At 46.1% G+C, this 18,933-nt stretch overlaps 2 long non-coding RNA genes across 2 annotated transcripts; both read left to right on the forward strand.

Annotated features, from left to right (window-relative positions):
• Positions 1–8,856: 8,856 nt before the first annotated feature.
• LOC130201359 (uncharacterized) lies at positions 8,857–10,364 on the forward strand. Its single transcript, XR_008833171.1, has 3 exons — positions 8,857–8,984; positions 9,980–10,038; positions 10,110–10,364. It is a non-coding gene; the product is annotated as an uncharacterized LOC130201359 (long non-coding RNA).
• LOC130201358 (uncharacterized) lies at positions 10,365–12,164 on the forward strand. The gene is made up of 3 exons (XR_008833170.1): positions 10,365–10,450; positions 10,588–10,772; positions 11,570–12,164. It is a non-coding gene; the product is annotated as an uncharacterized LOC130201358 (long non-coding RNA).
• The last annotated feature ends 6,769 nt before the right edge of the window (positions 12,165–18,933 follow it).

The raw sequence follows: 18,933 nt of genomic DNA on the forward strand, positions 1-18,933 counted from the left end.
GTCGGTTTCTCTGGTGTCTCGGTATTGGAGAGAGGCTGGGGCCCGGGTCCCAAATCCACTAATCGACCTGGCTCCTGTGTGAAGACCGTCTCTCGGGACCCAGAGAGCAGACATTGCCAGGTTGCAAAGCAGTTTGCTGATGTTCTCTCTCCTTCCAGGGCGCACCAACTCATGAGCACCAGATTGAGGCGCCTCCAGGCGTGGCGGTGTGATCGCGGCCTAGATTACCTGAACACAAAAGATTCCTCGACCAGTGTGTACCACCCCCAGACTGACGGTCTGCGGAGCCGCCTGAATAAAACTTTGATAGCGGGGACCATGACCCTTTGAATGATGATGAACGAATTGGGATAAAAAGTCCCACAGTGCCTGGTAGTCCATTGTTCTTGTGGTCAAGAAGGATGGGTCTATTAGGTTCTCTGCGTGGACTATCGCAGGGTGAGCGATGTGTCGGTTCGGTCGTACCCAATGCCCGGGTGAAGAACTCCTGGACCGACTGGGCACTGCATGTTCTTCTGACACTTGTTTGCAGGTGCACGGGAGGTTCCTGTGGCCCACGGGATTTTTCCCTTTGAACTGTTGTTCGGTAGGACTCCGCTGGGGTGTGCTGACCATTAAGGAAAACCTGGGAGGAGGCCAAGCACCAGTAAAAACGAGATCCAACACGCCCTGACCTGCGAGCAAAGCCCTCCACACCCTGGTCAGCTGTCATTGGAGAATTTGCTCCAGGCCCAGGAGCGCCAGCAGCGGCTGTACAACAGAGGGCCAGGCCAGACAATCTGCACCGGAGAGAAGGTACTTGTATTGCTTCCTTCTTCCAGCTTCCCAAACTCCCGCCATGGCAAGTGGGCCCTTGTGGTCACACGGCGAGTGGGGGGATGTCGATTTGCGAGGTGGTGCTCTGGACAGGGGCGGAGCTACACAGATTTACCACCTCAACCTCCTAAAGGCATGGAGGAGGCGGAGTCGGTTTCTTCTGGTGTCCTCGGTATTGAGAGAGTGAGCTAGCCCGGTATCCCAAAAATCCACTAACCGCCTCGCTCCTGTGTGAAGACCGCTTCCTCCGACCATAGAAACAGACATTGCCAGGCTGCAAAAAGCAGTTTGGGTTTATGTGTTCTCCTTCCCAGGACGCACCAACCCCTAGAGCACCAGATTGAGACGCCCAGGCGTGAAGGGCGGTCGCGTCTTCACAGATTACCTGGAACACAACCAAAGGTTCCCCAGGCCCACGTGGATTTTCTCCCTTGAATCCGTTGTTCGTAGACTCGCGGGGGTGCTCACCTCATTGTCAGCAAATTGAGGCCAACAGCGGCCATCTAAAACGAGATCCAACACGCCCTGAACTCAAGCAGGCAAGCTCCCACACCCTGTCAGTTGTCACGCGGAGAAATCTGTCTGGCTGGACCACCCAGGCTGCACCTCCCAGGCCACGCGAGTGGGGGACATTGCCGACTGGTGAGGTGGTGCTGCCTGACAGGGCGGAGCTACACAGATTTACCACCCCAACCTCCTAAAGGCATGGAGGGAGGCTGGAGTCGGTTTCCTGGTGTCCCTGGTATTGGAGAGAGAGAGCTGGGGCCCGAGGTCCCAAAATCCACTAACCGGCCTCGGCCCCTGTGTGAAGACTGCCTCCGGGATGGGGGTAATAGAAGAGTCCCACAGCTGGTGTAGTCCCATTGTTCTTGTGGTCAAGAAGGATGGGTCTATTCGCTTCTCATATGTGGACTACCCAGGGTGAACGGCGGCCACGGTTCGACAAGGCACTCAATGCCCCGGCTGAATGCAACTCCTGGACCGACTGGGCACTGCATGTTTCACGACTGGATTTAACCAAGGGCTACTGCGATTCTGTCGCCAGAGTCTGGAAAAACGCCTTCCACCCGCTTTGGGTTGTACCACCACCACGCCTTTGCTGTTCGGGGCCCCGCCACCTTTCAACGCCATGGACCGGTGTTGCGTCCACACGCAGCATAAGCGGCCGCCTACCTGGATGATGATCATCCACAGCACCACTCTGGGCGCGGAGCAGCGGGTCGGGCGCGGTGCTGGAGTCCCTGAGGCAGGCGGGCCACGCCAACCCGGGAAGTGTGCAGTTGGACGGAGGGAGGTACGGGTATCTGGGCATCACCACTTTGGGCGCTGGCAGGTGCGCCTGGTGGACAAGACCGGGCCGCCATCGCAGCTGTCCGCCGCCCAAGACTAAAAGAGGCAGTTCTTGGGGTTGGCAGGCGTTACAGGCGGTTCATCCTTAACATCGCAGAGCTGGGACTGCGCCCCATGACTGACCTGACCTGAAAGGTGCTCTCAGACCCAGAAAAAGCAGCCTTCTCCACTCGTTTGGGTTGTACCAATTCTGCAACTTCCCTTTGGGTTGTTGGGGCCCAGCCTGGCGCCTCATGGACCGGGTGCTGCGTCCGCGCTTCATGTCTGACTCGCCTACCTGGATGATGTGATCATCCACAGCACCACCGGCGGGCATATACAGCGGGTGGCGCGGTGCTGAAGTCCCTGAGGCAGGCGGGGCACCACAGCCCGGGGAGTGTGCAGTTAGACAGAGGGAGGTACACGGTATCTGAGGTACCACTTGGGCGCCGGGCAGGTGCGCCTGAATGTGGACAAGACGCCTCGCCATGGCCTGTCCATGGCCCAAATACATTACAGGTTGCAAAAGGGGTGGTTTACGTGTCTTCCTCTCCTCCAGACGCACTAACCTCATAGAGCACCTGATTGAGACGCCTGTATGGCGTCGCGCCCCATAGATTACCTGAACACAAAAGAAAGGTGTGGTTCAGCGGAATTAGCGCTGCTGAAAACAAGAAGGAAGAGTCCCATAAAAGCCTGTGTAGTCCCATTGTTCTTGTGGTCAAGAAGGATGGGTCATTCAATTCTGCGTGGACTATCGTGAAAGGAACTATGTGCCGGGTTCCATGCGTGCACTCCAATGCCCCGGTCGACGTAACCCTGGACCGGACTGCACCGCTGCATGTTTCACGCAGGACTGATTTAAATTCAAGGGTTGGCAGATTCCTCTGCTTGTGGAGTTCACAAAAAAACGCCTTCCACCTGGCTATACCACTCACCACGCCTTTGTTGTCTGGGCCCCGCCATTTTCAACGCCCATGGCACCTGAAAGGCTCCACACGAGCAGGCGGGGCCGCCCACCTGACATGTGGGATCATCCACAGTGACCACCTGGGCTGAGCATGGCAGCGGTCGGCGCGTGCTGGAGTCCCTGAGGCAGTATGGGCCACGCTGCAACCCGTGGGAAGTGTGCAGTTGGACGGAGGAGGTACGGGGTATCTGGGTACCACTTTGCCGCCGGGCAGGTGCGCTCAGGACAAGGCAGTGACCGCCGCTTATCGCAGCCTGTCCGCCCAAGACTAAAAGAGGTAAGGTAGTTCTTGAAGGTGGGTAGGCTGGTTACAGGCGTGTTCATCTCGAACATCGCAGAGCTGACCAAGCCCTAGCGACTGACCTGACCCGAAAGGTGCTCTGGGATCCGGGTCCAGTGGACGGAGCAGTGCCAGTTGGCGCTGAAAAGGTAGGGAAACAAGCTCTCTGTGGGGAGTTTCACCTCCACACACGCCCCTAATTTCTCTCTCCCTTACCTGCAGACTTGATGTCAACAGAGGGCTGGGGGCCGCTGGTCCCAGTGTAGGGGGGAGTTTAGACCGCCTGCAAGGTAAAGCATCAGCCGCAAGCTGTCGGAGAGGGAGGCAGGCACGTGTGAGAAGGAGTGCCTCAACCGTGGGCGGTTTCCACCTCTGTGCGCTCACCTCCTGGGACGTTTCATTCACCCTCTGAGCCCGGACCACGCCCGCCCAATGGCTCCACCGCATGAAAGATACCAACGCCCAACCACCGGGTGGCATTCATGCTACAGCCCAGAATTTCAAAGGATCCAGGCTGTGGGACACAGATGGTCGTGGCCGCACTCCCTCCCCTGCGGGGGAGGGGAGTAGGTCCGGGCCGATGTTGCCCCGGCCTAAGTCGGGCGGGGGTGAGTATGTGGTGCTGGGGTGTGGAAGCACGCTGCAGAGGGGAGGAGGCGGGCGTAATTTTGAGGAACGGCATGGAGGGCAAAGCAGACCGCAGCTGCGCCCGAATTACGGGGTGTTTCTATCCAATATAGGGACAGGAGCGAACAGGGAGCGGAGTATTATAGTTCCGCGCAGATGCAGCGTCCTGGAGCTGGAGTTTGAAGGCGGTTCTTGGGCTGGCAGGCTGTACAAGCAGTTCATCCCAGAACATCATGAGCTGACCAGCCCATGACAGCCTGACCGGAAAAGGTGCCTCGAATCCGGTCAGTGGGCGGGCAGTACCGGTTAAGCGCTTGAAAAAGGTGAAACAAGCTCTCTGTGAGAGCCGCCCTCCACCACGCCTAATTTCTCTCCCTTTACTCTGCAGGCGGATGCATCGAACAGAGGGCTGGGTGCGTTGTCCCAGCAGGTGAGGGGTTTTGGCCGCCCGTGCCCATCAGCCGCAAGCTGTCGGAGAGGGAGGGCAGGTACAGCGCGGTGGAGAAGGGTGCCTGCGCCATCCGGTGGGCGGTCGACTCCCTGCGCTTCACCCCTACCTCCTGGGACGCTCATTCCACCCTCTGGTCGGACCACGCCCTTCAATAGCTCCACCGCATGAAAGATACCAACGCCCGAATCTTTCGGTGGTATCTGGCGTTACAACAACACAATTTCAAAGTGATGATCAGGCCGAGACACAGATGGTAGTAGCGACTTCCTCCAGCTCTCATGGGAGGGAAATGGATTCGGCCGGATGTTGCCCAGCCTACCATCGGCGGTGGAGGTATGTGGCAGGGGGTGTAGAGCTTACGGCTGCAGAGGGGGAGAAGAAGCGGGCGTATTTCGAGCAGTGCGGGTAGCAAGTGACGCAGCTGCATGTACGAATGCAGGGAGTGTTTCTGTCAATATAGGGACAGAGCAGGCGAGGGCGGAGGAACAGGACCTGGCAGCAGAGCGGCGGCGTGCGAATGGAGCGAAAAAAAGCTCTCTGTGGGGAGCCACCTCCACACGCCTAATTTTCTCCTTACTCTGCAGACGGATGCGCCGAACAGAGTGGCTGGGGGCCGTTTTGCCCCAGCAGGTAGGGGGTTTGACCGCCTGCTGGGAAGCATCAGCCGCAAGCTGTCGGAGAGGAGGGCAGGTACAGCACGGTGGAGAAGGGAGTGCCCGCCATCCGTGGGCGGCCGCTCACCCCGCGCTACTACCTCCTGGGACGCCATTCACCCTCCGGCGTGACCACCGCCTGGCACGGCCCGCACCGCATGAAAGATACCAACGCCAATCACCGGTATCTGCTACAGCCTTGTTCTTTCAAAGTGATCCAAACCGGGACACAGATGGTCGTGGCCGACTTCCTCTCCCGCCTCCTCATGGGGGAGGGGGGGAGCAGGTTCGGCTGGATGCCCCGCCTAAGTCGGGCGGTGGGGTGGAGGTGTATGTGGCAGCGGGGTGGGAAGCACGGGCTGCAGAGGGGAGGAGGCGGGGCGTGGCTCGAGGAACGGTGCCGGAGTGGCAAAGGACCGCACGCTGCGCCCGACTGCTGGGTGTTTCTGTCCAATATAGGGACAGAGCGAGCGAGGGAGCGGGAGAACAGGACCTGGCAGCAGAGCGCAGCGCCCTGGGAGCTGGAGCTACTTCGAAGAATAGTTCCTGTCCTTTTGTGCCGGTGCGCTCACGATCTTTTAACCTCGCTTAAATTCGCGAGATGATTGACATCAGGTTGGTCGGTTTCTCAATGGCTGATCCGCCCTCAAACTGCCTCGTTAATTTGAACCAGACGTCAGTCCTCGGGATGATAAGCGTGCCGTCCGACACCAAATACTTGACACGTACACCTGGAGCCAAAGGTTGATCCGCCTCAAACCGCCTCAAGACTTGAACCAGACGCCAGTCCTCGGGATGAGTAGCGCCGCGGGCACGTCCGACATCAAATACCCCACTAGCTGCTCTGCACTGGCCGCCTATTTCTCTGCAATGGCTCCTAACGAGATGATTGACATCAGGTTAATTCGGTTTCTCAAAGGCTGATCCGCCCTCAAACTGCCTCGTTAATTTGAACCAGACGTCAGTCCTCGGGATGATAGCGCGTGCACGTCCGACATCAAATACTCCTGCACTAGCTGCTCTGCACTGGCTCCCTGTAAAATCAAGAATCACATTTAAAATCCTTCTCCTCACCTACAAAGCCTTGATTGGTGATGCTCCATCATATCTTAAAGGAGCTTGGTACCATTGCCCCACTAGAGAACAAGCTCACTAAATCTTGAGTTCTGTAGTTCCTTGATTGGTGATGTGCTCCATCTTAAGGAGCTTAGGTACCATATTGCTCCCCACTAGAGAGCCGCGCCACTAAATGCGGGACTACTTGTGTTCCTAGTCTTAAAAAGCAGGATGGGAGCCATACACTGCAAAAATTAAAATTAAAATTAAGGCAATCTATGCTTGTTTTTGACTGGACAAGATATTTCTCTAAGGCAAATATCTCAAATTAAGGCAATCTATTTGTTTTTTGACTGACAGATATTTCATACTTACAAGAACAGTTACATGTTGGGCATTTCCTTGTTTTTTTACTCTTGTTTTAAGTATTTTAGTCCTAATTATCTTATGTCATTATTAACTTGTTAAGGCAGTTTATTGAGTAGTTAACTTGTTTTTAGTCCTTTTAATTATCTTAATAAGGTATTAAAACTTGTTAATGATGTTATTACTTGTTTTGAGTGTTAACGCCAGAAACAGCGACAAAATTGACATAATCATGAGGTTGTTGGTCAACACTGACAAGTTGGTGGAAACTTTGTTAGTGTTTCAAACTCTTTCAAGCTTCCCATCCTTTCCATCCATTTACAAATTAAAAAACAGGAGATAAAAACTCAATGGAGTTTATTGTTTTGGTGTCAATATTAAAACATGAGGAGCACCCTGTATTCCTAGACCAAATACAGAACACAATTGTATATAATATCATATCGGGGGAAAACACTGAGTCATTTGAACTGTTGAATTCATTCTCCTATTCATCTCCAAGATGGTATTTTACTTGCACGTTGGAATCAAAAGGAAATATGTTTTCTTTCTGAGTACCAGTCCAAATTATGACATATTACATTGCTGGCGCATTCAGTACTCGGCGCCCTGGCTCATACCGATGACGTCAGTGAGCAGATCTGTCATAGATTCCCTCTTCAATAAAAGATAAATGTGAATTCTCAAGATCAGAGAACAAGTGTACTTTTATTTATTCATAAAATGTATATCAACGACAGCACTGTCAAATATTTGTAATCAGAAATGATAATGAATAAATTAAAATAAATTCTGACACTAACATCTTTTTAAACACATGCATACACACACACACACACACACACACTACTCAGCCAACTGACCCGTAACCTCCTAATTGTCTTTCAAATTAACCTTACATATAATATTTACCTAAATATAATACGTTGAGGTCATGGGGTGAAATCGCCTCCAAAATCTTCACAAGAGGAAAATCCTTAAAACCAGTCTTTTAGTTAATTTTTCGTACTTTCAAGCAACTTAGAGATGTGGATCCTCTAGAGGGACATCTGAATATGAATACCCTAAAGTTTGGGACTGATAGCTGCAATTTAAAAAAGGTCCAAATGGTCAAATTGGGCCTTATTCTCTTATATTCGCATATTTTTGATAAGTGCAAAATGGTCATAATCTCCTAAATATTAGTCCTGGATATCCAAAATTGAACACAAACACTCAAGACAGGGCCTACAATGAGGTGAAGGGGTGAAATTTCCCCCAAAACACCCACAAAAGTTAATTGGCTGTCTGAAATCCAGGACTTGAAGAGGGTGTGTGGCTTTGTAAATCTGAGACCCTGTTAAGAGTTTGGGCTGATTTTAGCTTCTTTTTTTCTAAACATGTCAGATCTTAGCTTTCTTTTCCAGGTTGTAGCCACTCCCAAATGGGGCCCAACCATCTAGGCTGGCAATATCTAGCACTTAGCATCCCTGGTAGCGGTTTAAAAAACGAGAAGAAAACAAATTCACTCCTTTGAAGGTTTTCAAGGAAGTCCTCAAATGTTTGTAATATATGAAAAATCTCAATTATGATGTTCTACGAGTCTGTTAGACCAGTGCTCTGGACTTCTCCGTACTCTGCTGGGGGAGCAGCATTGTAACTGGAGAAAACCAACCGACTCACTAAACTGATGTGGAAGGCCGGCTCCATCATTGGCAAAGAGGACTATCCGGAACAGGTGGAGAGGAGGACATGAAGAAATGTTTGTCCATATTGGAGAACATGGACCACCCTCTCCACCACCTACTGCAGGGACAGCGGAGCACGTTCTTCAACAGACTGCTTCAGCTCCGCTTCACAAGGACAGACCGGAGAACATTCCTGATACAGAAGAACATTCCTGATAGAGGAGAACATTCATGATACAGGAGAACCTTCCTAATACAGGAGGACATTCCTGAGACAGGAGAACTTTCCTGGCAACTATTAGACTTTACAATGAATCACCTCTGGCCAGATCGTCCTCAAATTGAACAACATCAATGAACATTGCACCGCTTTCACTTTATATACACTTAGATACACTGTATTTACTTTCATTTTTATTATTTTTTAAATGTCCTTTATTATTTAAATTCTAAAATGTAATATGTCCTGTCCTGCGATTTTATTTTATTGTATTGTATTCTTCAAATAATCTAGTTACTAGAGAAGAAAACAGCACAGACAGCCAGAGACAGACAAGAGAACAGAGAGAGAGAGAGAGGCCAGGTGCAGTGATCAGAGTGATCACAGCAGTCAACAAAAGAAAAAAAGCAACGATCACAGATTGAACTGTTGAACCCGGTTTCGCGCCACTTCTCCGCACTTTGGGCTGCGCGCTGCTCTCCGGCTTCAGTGACTCACGAAACGCCACAGAGGGAACGACAGCCTCCTGACATGACAGCTCTTCTTGAGGTAAGAATGCCAACTTAATTTAATTTCAAAGAGTAAAAGTTATATTGAACGGGCAACGTTAGTGACACTTTGAGGTTTCTACTCGGCTCTCCCGTGAGGGGTTGAGCTAGCCTCATGTGAGCTAGCGGGTAGCTACTTTTGAATTCGAGGCATGGTGTTCTGCAGTTCTGTGTCGCCTTGGACGTCAAGAGTAAGTTAACTAAGCTATCTGATGGTTAAGTGTCTTCACGTTTCTTTAACATCGCCGCGTAACGTAGGTTGTCGGTTTCTGTGTTGAACGAGCTAACATTAGCTTACTTTACCACATGTTAGCTCAGGCAATGTGTAGCTAACATTCGTGTTATAGGTTCATTACTGTGGCAGGTGGGTTAAGACACCTGAGGGGTCACGTGCTACACACTTAATCTAATAACGACCATTTTATTGAAGTGCTTTGAAACTGGTTCCACGCAGACATGTGTAGACAAGCTCACATATACCGGAGCGGTCAGTCCGGACAGTCACGTGACCAGACACGTTATTGTACAAGTGTTCACGTGACTGCTTTAAACTGCGCTGTGTCATATGCTGTCGGGACTGCTGTTAACGTGACGCTCTTAACGTGATGCTGTTGACGTGGTCGGGACTCTGTTCACGTGACTGTTGTTAACATGACGCTTATAACTGCGCTGTGTCATATGCTGTGGGGACTGCTGTTCATGTGACGCTCTTAACTTGATGCTGTTGACGTGGTCGGGACTCTGTGACTTGATGTTGTTGACGTGGCCGTATAACTGCGCTGTGACGGACATGACAGCTCACAGCTCCTCAGAAGCTCCGTGAGCTGTCCAGTGAGGGGATGGTTTCATGATCAAATCTTAATTTACCGTCCACATTATCAGATGAGGACGTCACCAAAGATTGTCCTTTGAGTCGATGTTTACATTTATGTACAGAAAATTAAGAACATTTAGTTCATCGTCAAATGCTAATTATTTTCTCCTGCCACCTTTCAGACATTGTCATCCAATTTGGATGGAACAACTTCGTGACCTTAATGACACCCAGCAACACGGTGAGATTATAATCTATTTAAATTCCCGAAGCATGACATTTTTTCAGATGTTTTTTCTTTATTTGTGTTAGAGAGAAACACACAAAAGCACACAAGCACCACAGGGGAGGATCTGCAGCAAAGGGCCCACCGGAAATCAAACCTTGGCCGCTATGATGACGACAACATGGGGCACTTGAGTGTGAATCTAGCCTTTTCATTTTGATTTACAACCTTGGCATTGAAAAGAGCAAAAGTTGATGCTTGAGATGATTTTGTTTTTACTGAAGAGGATGTATGTCCTCCCCTTGTCCTTTATCTCCTTACTCTTTCTTTTTAGGTGTGACGACTACCAGCATGAACCTCAACACCTTCTTTGCTGTTCCACTAGTGTGACCCATGATCGGATACAAGTTGTCAAGGATAAACGGTGGTAAGTGGTTTTAAGTTCAGTGTGTTAATTTAACAACAGAATAAATTGTTATTGTTGTAACCACTTTGTCATGTTGTAAATGCTATTTAAAGTTATATTATTGTTAATCTTTTCAATTGTCTTTTTTCTGGCTGTAGAGAGAATCATGTCAGCCCACAGACAACCGATTGACCTGTGAGTCTTCAAGCAGTAATGATGACTACGCCTGCCTTAAGTTCCAGTTTCCTGAACATCATGGCATGTCTGCAGGAGATTCGGTCCCCACCTGTCTTCAGTCTGGACCTAATGACTCAGACACCAGTGTTGTCCAGGCTAAATCGAGGTAAGCGGTGATGTAGTTCAGTATAGCAAATGATAGGTGCAAGCACAACTCAAACCTCCCTCAATTGATCATCCTCAATTAATTTTCTTGTGGTTTGAACTGATATCCCCCTTAAATTTAGTTCCACGTATAGCAGAAACATTTCATTAATTCTATGGCATATCGTCATGTGTACTATCTTTCCCAAATCCACCCTAAATAGGTTTGCAACTCTGTCTTTGCACACAGGTGACATGTACTATAAATGTAATGGTAAATGCAGGAGGGCATTGTTTGCAATTGGACTGGGTCTCATTAAAACAATTTAAATGTAAGGCGGAGGAAGATATATCAGCTATTGTACACTGAGTATTTCAGTTATACAAATCCACAACAGGCTAGACTGTAATCTAGTTTATCCTTTTTTTGCAATAATAATTGTGTTATTGCTTATAGGGGTACATCAAAAGGTTTTATGTTAGTGTATCTTAAAAAAATGCAAACATGTTTTTAAATGATGGAATTAATTGGATGGGTTGTTCCCCTGGTTGGAAACCCGAACCACGTGAAACGTGATGATGGTCTTGATTGCCTGTAGGCTGCAAGATTACAGACATGTAACACATTGTAATGCCTTTATGCTAAAATATGTCCTTATTCAACATTGAACCTGACTTATTAATATTGTTTAACTATAAAGGTGACTTTATCATTGGAGCTCAGTTTACCAGAAGGCAGTGAATGCGTATCTGTTTCAGCATCATGCTCAAGCACTGCATCAATCTAACTTTGCCTTTGCTTTGTTTTTTTGGCTGCAGAGAGGATCACCTGATGTCAACATACGAGTTTTCAAGAAGAACTTCCTGAACTTTGTGTCTGTGTGAGACTCTACCATGCTGGGTGCCCTCTTCAGTCAAGTCTGGACACAGCGACTCATTGCTCTTAATCAACTCTGGGCAAGTGGCTAATCTTTTGCTTATTCATGGGATATCCTTCATGTCCACATCCTGTTTCTTCAAGATCTCAACAATGCTTTGTGAGTATACAACACATGTGAGTGGATCAGTTCAACCTGTTTTTCACAGAATGTTAATTTCTTAAGGTTTTCATCAACGATGGTTTGTATCTTGTTTTACAAAAGGTGTTATTAAGATATTTCCATTTGTAATTTACAATAATCAAATGTTGACTGTAAAATCTATGCCAACCTATTGTTATACACTGTACCATGTTTTTGCAAAGGAATTCTGGTGACTAGTTGCCAGCAACTTCCTTTGAACTTTGTAATAAAATACTGTAACTGTAATAAAGTTTACAGGATAACTGTTGTTTTTACAAAACTTACTGTCATGTCTTGTATGTTCACCGTTAATTGGAACTTTTCAATAAAGTACCATAATATATTATACAGTTGTACTGTGTTTTTCATTGGGTTTACAGAAGAACTACACATTTCTAGTATTATATACATTGTCAAATTACTGATTTTAAGCATATTATGGTATTTTTCTCTGTAAATGTCATGATATTCCAAGAATATTGCATGAGCATTGGATGCTAAATTTAAGGAAACTTTCCTACATATTGAGAAAACAATTCTTAAATTTGTCATTGTATCAAGACAAATGTACTTGTTTTTAGTGTAAAATTACTTATTTTAAGATGTATTGCCTAACATATAGCCTTATTGCAAGATGATGGTACTTTCATTTCCAGATTTTAAGCACATTTGCCTACATATTGAGAAAATAATTCTTAAATTTTCATTGTATCAAGACGAATGTACTTGTTTTTAGTGTAACATTACTTATTTTAAGATATATTGCCTAACATATATCCTTATTGCAAGATGATGGTACTTGTATTTGCTGAATTTAAGCACATTTTCCTACATATTAAGAAAATAATTCTTAAATTGTTTCATTGTATCAAGACAAATTTACTTGTTTTTCATCTGGCTACACTAGTTTTAAGATATTTGTGGGTTCTTCAAGGCTAGATACTTTTACTTGTTTTAAGAAATCTTGGCAAGTCAAATTTTCCTGTTCTGTTGGCAGATAATTTGGCTTATTTCAAGTAATATTCCCTCATTTTATTACTATTTTTTCTTGTTTTTTGAGGCCGAGTTTTTGCAGTGCAGAGCCTTCAGTTATCAAGCTCCTCTATAGAACCAGCTTCTACCTTCAGTCCTGGAGGCAGACAGTCACCTCATGTAGAGTAGACTGAAGACTTTCCTCTTTAGTCTTATAGTTAGGGCTGAATCAGGGTCACCAGGTCCAGCCCCTAGATATGCTGCTATAGACTTATAGGCTGCTGGGGGATGTTTAGAATACACTGAGAACTGAGAAAAGGAGATATCTATTTCCTCTTCTCTCTCTAATTATGGATGAATTTACATCTCTCCATCACACATTATGTGTACAGATTGTAAAGCCCGCTGAGGCAAATTTGTATTTTGTGATAATGGGCTAAACAAAATAAACTGAATTGAATTGAAAAGTGGGAGGCGTTGATCACCGAAACCATGATTTTTATAACGCCACAAAGTCAAATAAACTAAAAGGGGAAAAAAGCTTCTTTTCTTCACCACTGACCAGCAGGAGATGATTATGAACACGTGAGGAATTCCAGACCATAATCATGAACATCTAACACCGCTGTCATTTTATTCATTCACTTCCTTTGCGCTGTAGAGGGGGCGTGGCTTATCTCCATGGAAACAGTTATACACCATGGACGAACTAACCAGTTATGCTTCATAATTATTGTTGAAGTCCCTCTAACGTCAGAACATCTAACGCCCTCGTGTTTAGGTTCATAACAATATTATATATACAGTTATACATAACATCACCCGTAGGCTCACAGCTCGGTAACTTTCAATGTAGTTAGCCAATACTCCATAAACGTTCATTGTTATGCAGATGATACTCAACTATATCTATCGATCAAACCAGAGGAGACCAACCAGCATCGGACCCTATGAGACGTCATAGATCATATCTGCCTGATGGATCATCGAGGTCTGGATCGTGGAATATGCCTACTACCAACTACGCCATTGCCCTGTTGAGACTCCGCCCACTGTTGAGACTCCGCCCACTCCTCCTCTCTACCTCCATCTGCCTGATGGATCGTGGAGGTCTCCATCGTGGAATATGCCTACTATGAACTATTCATACACTCTGTCACATTCATTGAATGTATTTTAACTCTAAATCTGTCCTTCTGTACACATTACATCTATTGCATCTGTCCATCCTGGAGAGGGATCCTCCTCTGTTGCTCTCCTGAAGGTTTCTTCCCTTTTTCCCCGTGAAGGGTTTTTTGGGAGTTTTTCCTGATCCGATGTGAGGTTTTGGGACAGGACTATGTGTACAGATTGTAAAGCACTCCAAAACAAATTTGTAATTTGTGAAAATGGGCTATACCAGGGGTGCACACACTTTTTCAGCATGCGAGCTACTTATAATGTGACCAAGTCAAGACGATCGACCGACGGGGGGGGGGGGGGTGCTAGTGACTTTTTCTTTGCTCCGTCCCGATGCGCGCAAACCGGCGTCGGAGCGCGAGATGGCGGACAGAGGACTGTTAACGCGACACGTAGAGACAGAAATGACATGCTTCTGCTGTAATTTGGCGCTATAGAGAAAGTGACAGGGGGGCGGGCCAATTTTTTTTAATGTCATGCGATCTACCATACTACGCCGCGATCGACGTATTGAGCACCCCTGGGCTATACAAATAAACTGAATTGAATTGAACATGTTTGGTCTGAACGCAGCTATATCTATATGTTGGGAATATGTATTGCATCATTTTAAGTCCCTTATCACCCCAATCCGATTATATTTCTTGAAATGTGCCTGCTGGCAGTTGGCTTAATGGCTACTCCAGAACAAGTCGATGATATATATGTGTATATACATGTATGTGGAGATGACCATATAGAATAGGAGTTTGAATATGTGTGTGTGATTCTGTGTGTGAGCCAGGGAACGGAACGAACACATCCAGAAGTTTCTCAAGCACTAAAAAAACGTAATGAACAGCTCAGCATACAGCGGCTTTCCTGGTGTTCTGCATCGCCGACACTGTACAACAATGTTCAACAATGTACAACAATGTCCAACAATGTCCAACACTGTACGACAATGTACAACAATGCACAACAATGTAAAACACTGTACGACAATGTAACACACTGCACAACAATGTACCACACTGCACGACAATGTACCACACTGCACAACAATGTACCACACTGTACAACAGCGCTTCGTGTAACCGAAAAGCCTGACTTGTGTAATCTCATCCTCGAAACTATCCCGCTAACTACGTTAGCGAGGTACCAGAAATAGTGCCCAGGTAAAGTGGTGTTCCCTGTGTATGTTAAACTAGGGTTTGTATATTTATCCTTCTGTTCATAATGTGTACACTTTGCTGCTGTGGTTCAGTGGGGAGGAGCGGGCTGTCCACAAGCTCGGTGGTTCGATCCCCGGCTCTTCTAAATTGCTCCCCGGGCGCCGTACCCTAGTTCACTGGTCCTATGACTTAAATGCAGGGGTCAAATGTCATGTGTGAAAACTTTAATACAGTTTTCATTATAAATGTACGTGGGCATCCACGTGGTTAAAGGAATGGTTTAAGATTTTGGGAAACACACCGAATGACTTCTACTCGGATGACATGAAGAGTGTGTGCAGCTGGTTCTTAATGCTAAGCTAAGATAGCCTCGTACGTAAAGCACACACGTGGTATTGATCTAATGCAACGTCTATAGTACAAATGGATGATACGTTTCTTCTTCTTCTTCTTCGTCTTCTTTGACATAAATCAATGCAGTCATCCCAGGTCCCACCAGCTGTGCGCCACTGTACCACCAACACACACATGGTGTGCAGTAGGATGTGAATTCATTCATCGCATCTGCGTTTAGTTCAAGTTTTGAATATGGCTCACCATTGCATCCCAAAACCACAGCGGGGCATTTCAAAAAAGGTCACATGGTGGCGAGAACTCGGTTATGTTCACGCATCAAATCCTCTCGTTTTTTTTGCCTCATTCTGGTGCTACAACAGGGTGTCAGTGATCAGTGTGTCTCCTCATTGTTTTTAACGGCCCCTTAAAGTTTAGAGCTGTACTCAAGAGTTTTGATGACAGGAAGCAGTTCAATGGGGCGACTTGGAACCACCACGGTGCTGACCGACACTAGAAAGTGACGAGGCCAACAAACCCAGCGGGCACTCGAGCAACAGATGGCCTCTCTCTTGTGTGTGTGTCCATGTGTGTGTGTGTGGAAGAAAATGGAAGGTAGTGGGATGAAATGTTCAATTACACACACGGTGCATTATAAATGCTCTTCCACACCATTGTTAAGAGTAAGTTACTGTTTACCCTTTTTCTTTTTAGCATATAGTTGTCGATAAGTAGGGGGGGGGGGACATTCGACAAGTAGCCTGGATGAATTGACAATAAAATGGTGGTAAGAATGATATAAATGCAATTGTTATAGTTGGTTAAATATGGAAGATGATGACTTATGATGATTTATGTCTGATTGTTCGTATAGTGGGTTGTTTTTCTGTGATTTAACTTGTATTTATTTGCTGTCTGGTGATGTGTATCTTGAAAAAACTTAAAATAAGATGATTTTTGGAGTAAGTTATGGTGGCTGCCTCCTGGTTTGGTTTTTTTATCTTATTGTATACACTGCGGAGCAGCGCCCACGTGTCGACTCGGGCTGTTCCAGCTTGGACGGGATTGAAAGGATGGATCAAACGGAGAGAGGCTGAAATGATGCTGCTGGCCCTTTTGATCCATGCAGACACAGATGTGCCTCCAAATACCTCACGCAGACCATTCCAGTGTCACATTGTCCGTAGAAACTGTCAACAGCGTTGAGGTTCCTGACAGCATTTTTTCCCACTCACCCCTTTCCTCACACACTGACAAAAATAAACACTCAATCCCACGCCTGGCTCCAGCTTTAAACACTATAGCAATTACCTGCCATCAGGAGCTCGGACACGCATCTGGATTTGAGATGTTCCTCCTGCTGAGTGGGCTCCGAGTGGGCTGGTGCTTTCTATGAAGCTGCATCATGGGTAGGGATGGGTATCGTTTGGGTTTTTTCCGAGACCGGTGCTAAACCGGTACTTTTAAAACGATACCGGTGCCTAAACGGTGCCTGAACCGATACTTTTTTTTTTAAACGCACAATGAGGACATTAAAAACCTCTTCGGCCATATTTCCTGTAGAAGCCGTTATCATGGAGCACTGACAAACAACGGATATAAGACTGTTAACATACACAATATATGTTCTCCATTATATGATGTGATATGTATTGTCATGTGCAGACCTTATAGGGTTAATCCTGTTACAGTTTTGATGGGCAAAGAGAACAACCAATCAGAGGTACTGAAGATGACACGTGACAAATAAAGTTTTGCTTCTGACAGCGAGAGTTACACTGAAACAAAGTGACGCCCCACGGTCTTTATTCCTCCGTCATTATATTCCCGGTAACACCGGGTATACAGCCGGGATCGCTGAACACCAACACATCTGCTAGCAGACTGTCACGCTCGTAGCTCGTAGCTAGCGCTAGCTACGAGCTAGCTTTAAACATGGTTATAATGGCTAATTTATTATTTCTTGGGCTACTTTTATCAATGATACGGTACTAATCTGAGTTAAGGCTGCTCGTCATCATCGGTCTCCACGTGTTCAGGGGGACCGGTGACGGTCTCCCCATCGCGCCCAGCCTGACGCTGGTGTGCTCGACACGGGTTCACGTAGTCACACACAGCGCAGCCTCCGCTGTCAAAGTTAAATATGAGAGGCTATCGTAACCTGCTGACAGGGCGGAGTCACCAGAGAAGTTCACAACAATAGTTTTTTTCAATTTCAATCGGCTCAGGCACCGGAAAGAAGCACCGAAATGTGCGTTGCGTTTCGGTCCGGGTAATACCGGTTGTATTGGAACCGGTACCACATTGGCACCAGTTTCCGGTACCAAACCCTAATCATGGGAAGCAAATCTATCAGTTAATAGGTAAGAAAGCTGAATAAAAGTGAAACTGTACACAGTGTCTCGAAGCGGGTTTTATATTTGATTTCTGATTCACCATATGGTTCAAATATGTTCGTTGTAGGTCTATAGGCTACCACTAAAAACCACTAAAAACACCACAAACAACTTTCTTCATTTATAAGAAGAATAGTCTTCTCTTCATCTGTTCTTTTTCCCAAAAACTTTATATAATGGATACAGTCATAATCGGAGAGTCTGTCTGCCATCAGAAACGACTTCATACATAATTTATCATCATTTCCATTCAGTCCCGTGAGGCCGGTCGCTCTTGAGTGTCGGCTTTGAAGAGTTGTGTTGATTTTACAATCAGAACGTCAAAACACACAGATGCAAATAATTCATAAACAAGACAAACACATCCCAGCGGTAGGAATCGGTCCTTATAAGGAGGACACGGAACATAAATACCACACACTGTGTATGAATACTCACAGACTACAGACTCTACTGACAGTGATGATAACCCTATCATCACTAACTATTAGCATTAGTACAGTGATAACTGTCTTTATTAGTACAGTGATAACTGTCTTTATTAGCATTAGTAGAGTGATAACTGTCTTTATTAGCATTAGTACAGTGATAACTGTCTTTATTAGCATTAGTACAGTGATAACTGTCTTTATTAGCATTAGTACAGTGATAACTGTCTTTATTAGCATTAGTAGAGTGATAACTGTCTTTATTAGTGTTAGTACAGTGATAACTTTATTAGTATTAGTACAGTGATAAGTGTCTTTATTAGTACAGTGATAACTGTCTTTATTAGCGTTAGTACATTGATAACTGTCTTTATTCGTATTAGTACAGTGATAACTGTCTATTAGCATTAGTACAGTGATAACTGTCTTTATTAGCATTAGTACAGTGATAAGTGTCTTTATTAGCATTAGTAGAGTGATAACTGTCTTTATTAGCATTAGTACAGTGATAACTGTCTTTATTAGCATTAGTACAGTGATAACTGTCTTTATTAGTATTAGTACAGTGATAACTGTCTTTATTAGCATTAGTATAGTGATAACTGTCTTTATTAGTACAGTGATAACTGTCTTTATTAGTACAGTAATAACTGTCTTTAT

This window comes from Pseudoliparis swirei, chromosome 11, assembly GCF_029220125.1.
Source record: "Pseudoliparis swirei isolate HS2019 ecotype Mariana Trench chromosome 11, NWPU_hadal_v1, whole genome shotgun sequence".
Lineage (NCBI taxonomy): Eukaryota > Metazoa > Chordata > Actinopteri > Perciformes > Liparidae > Pseudoliparis > Pseudoliparis swirei.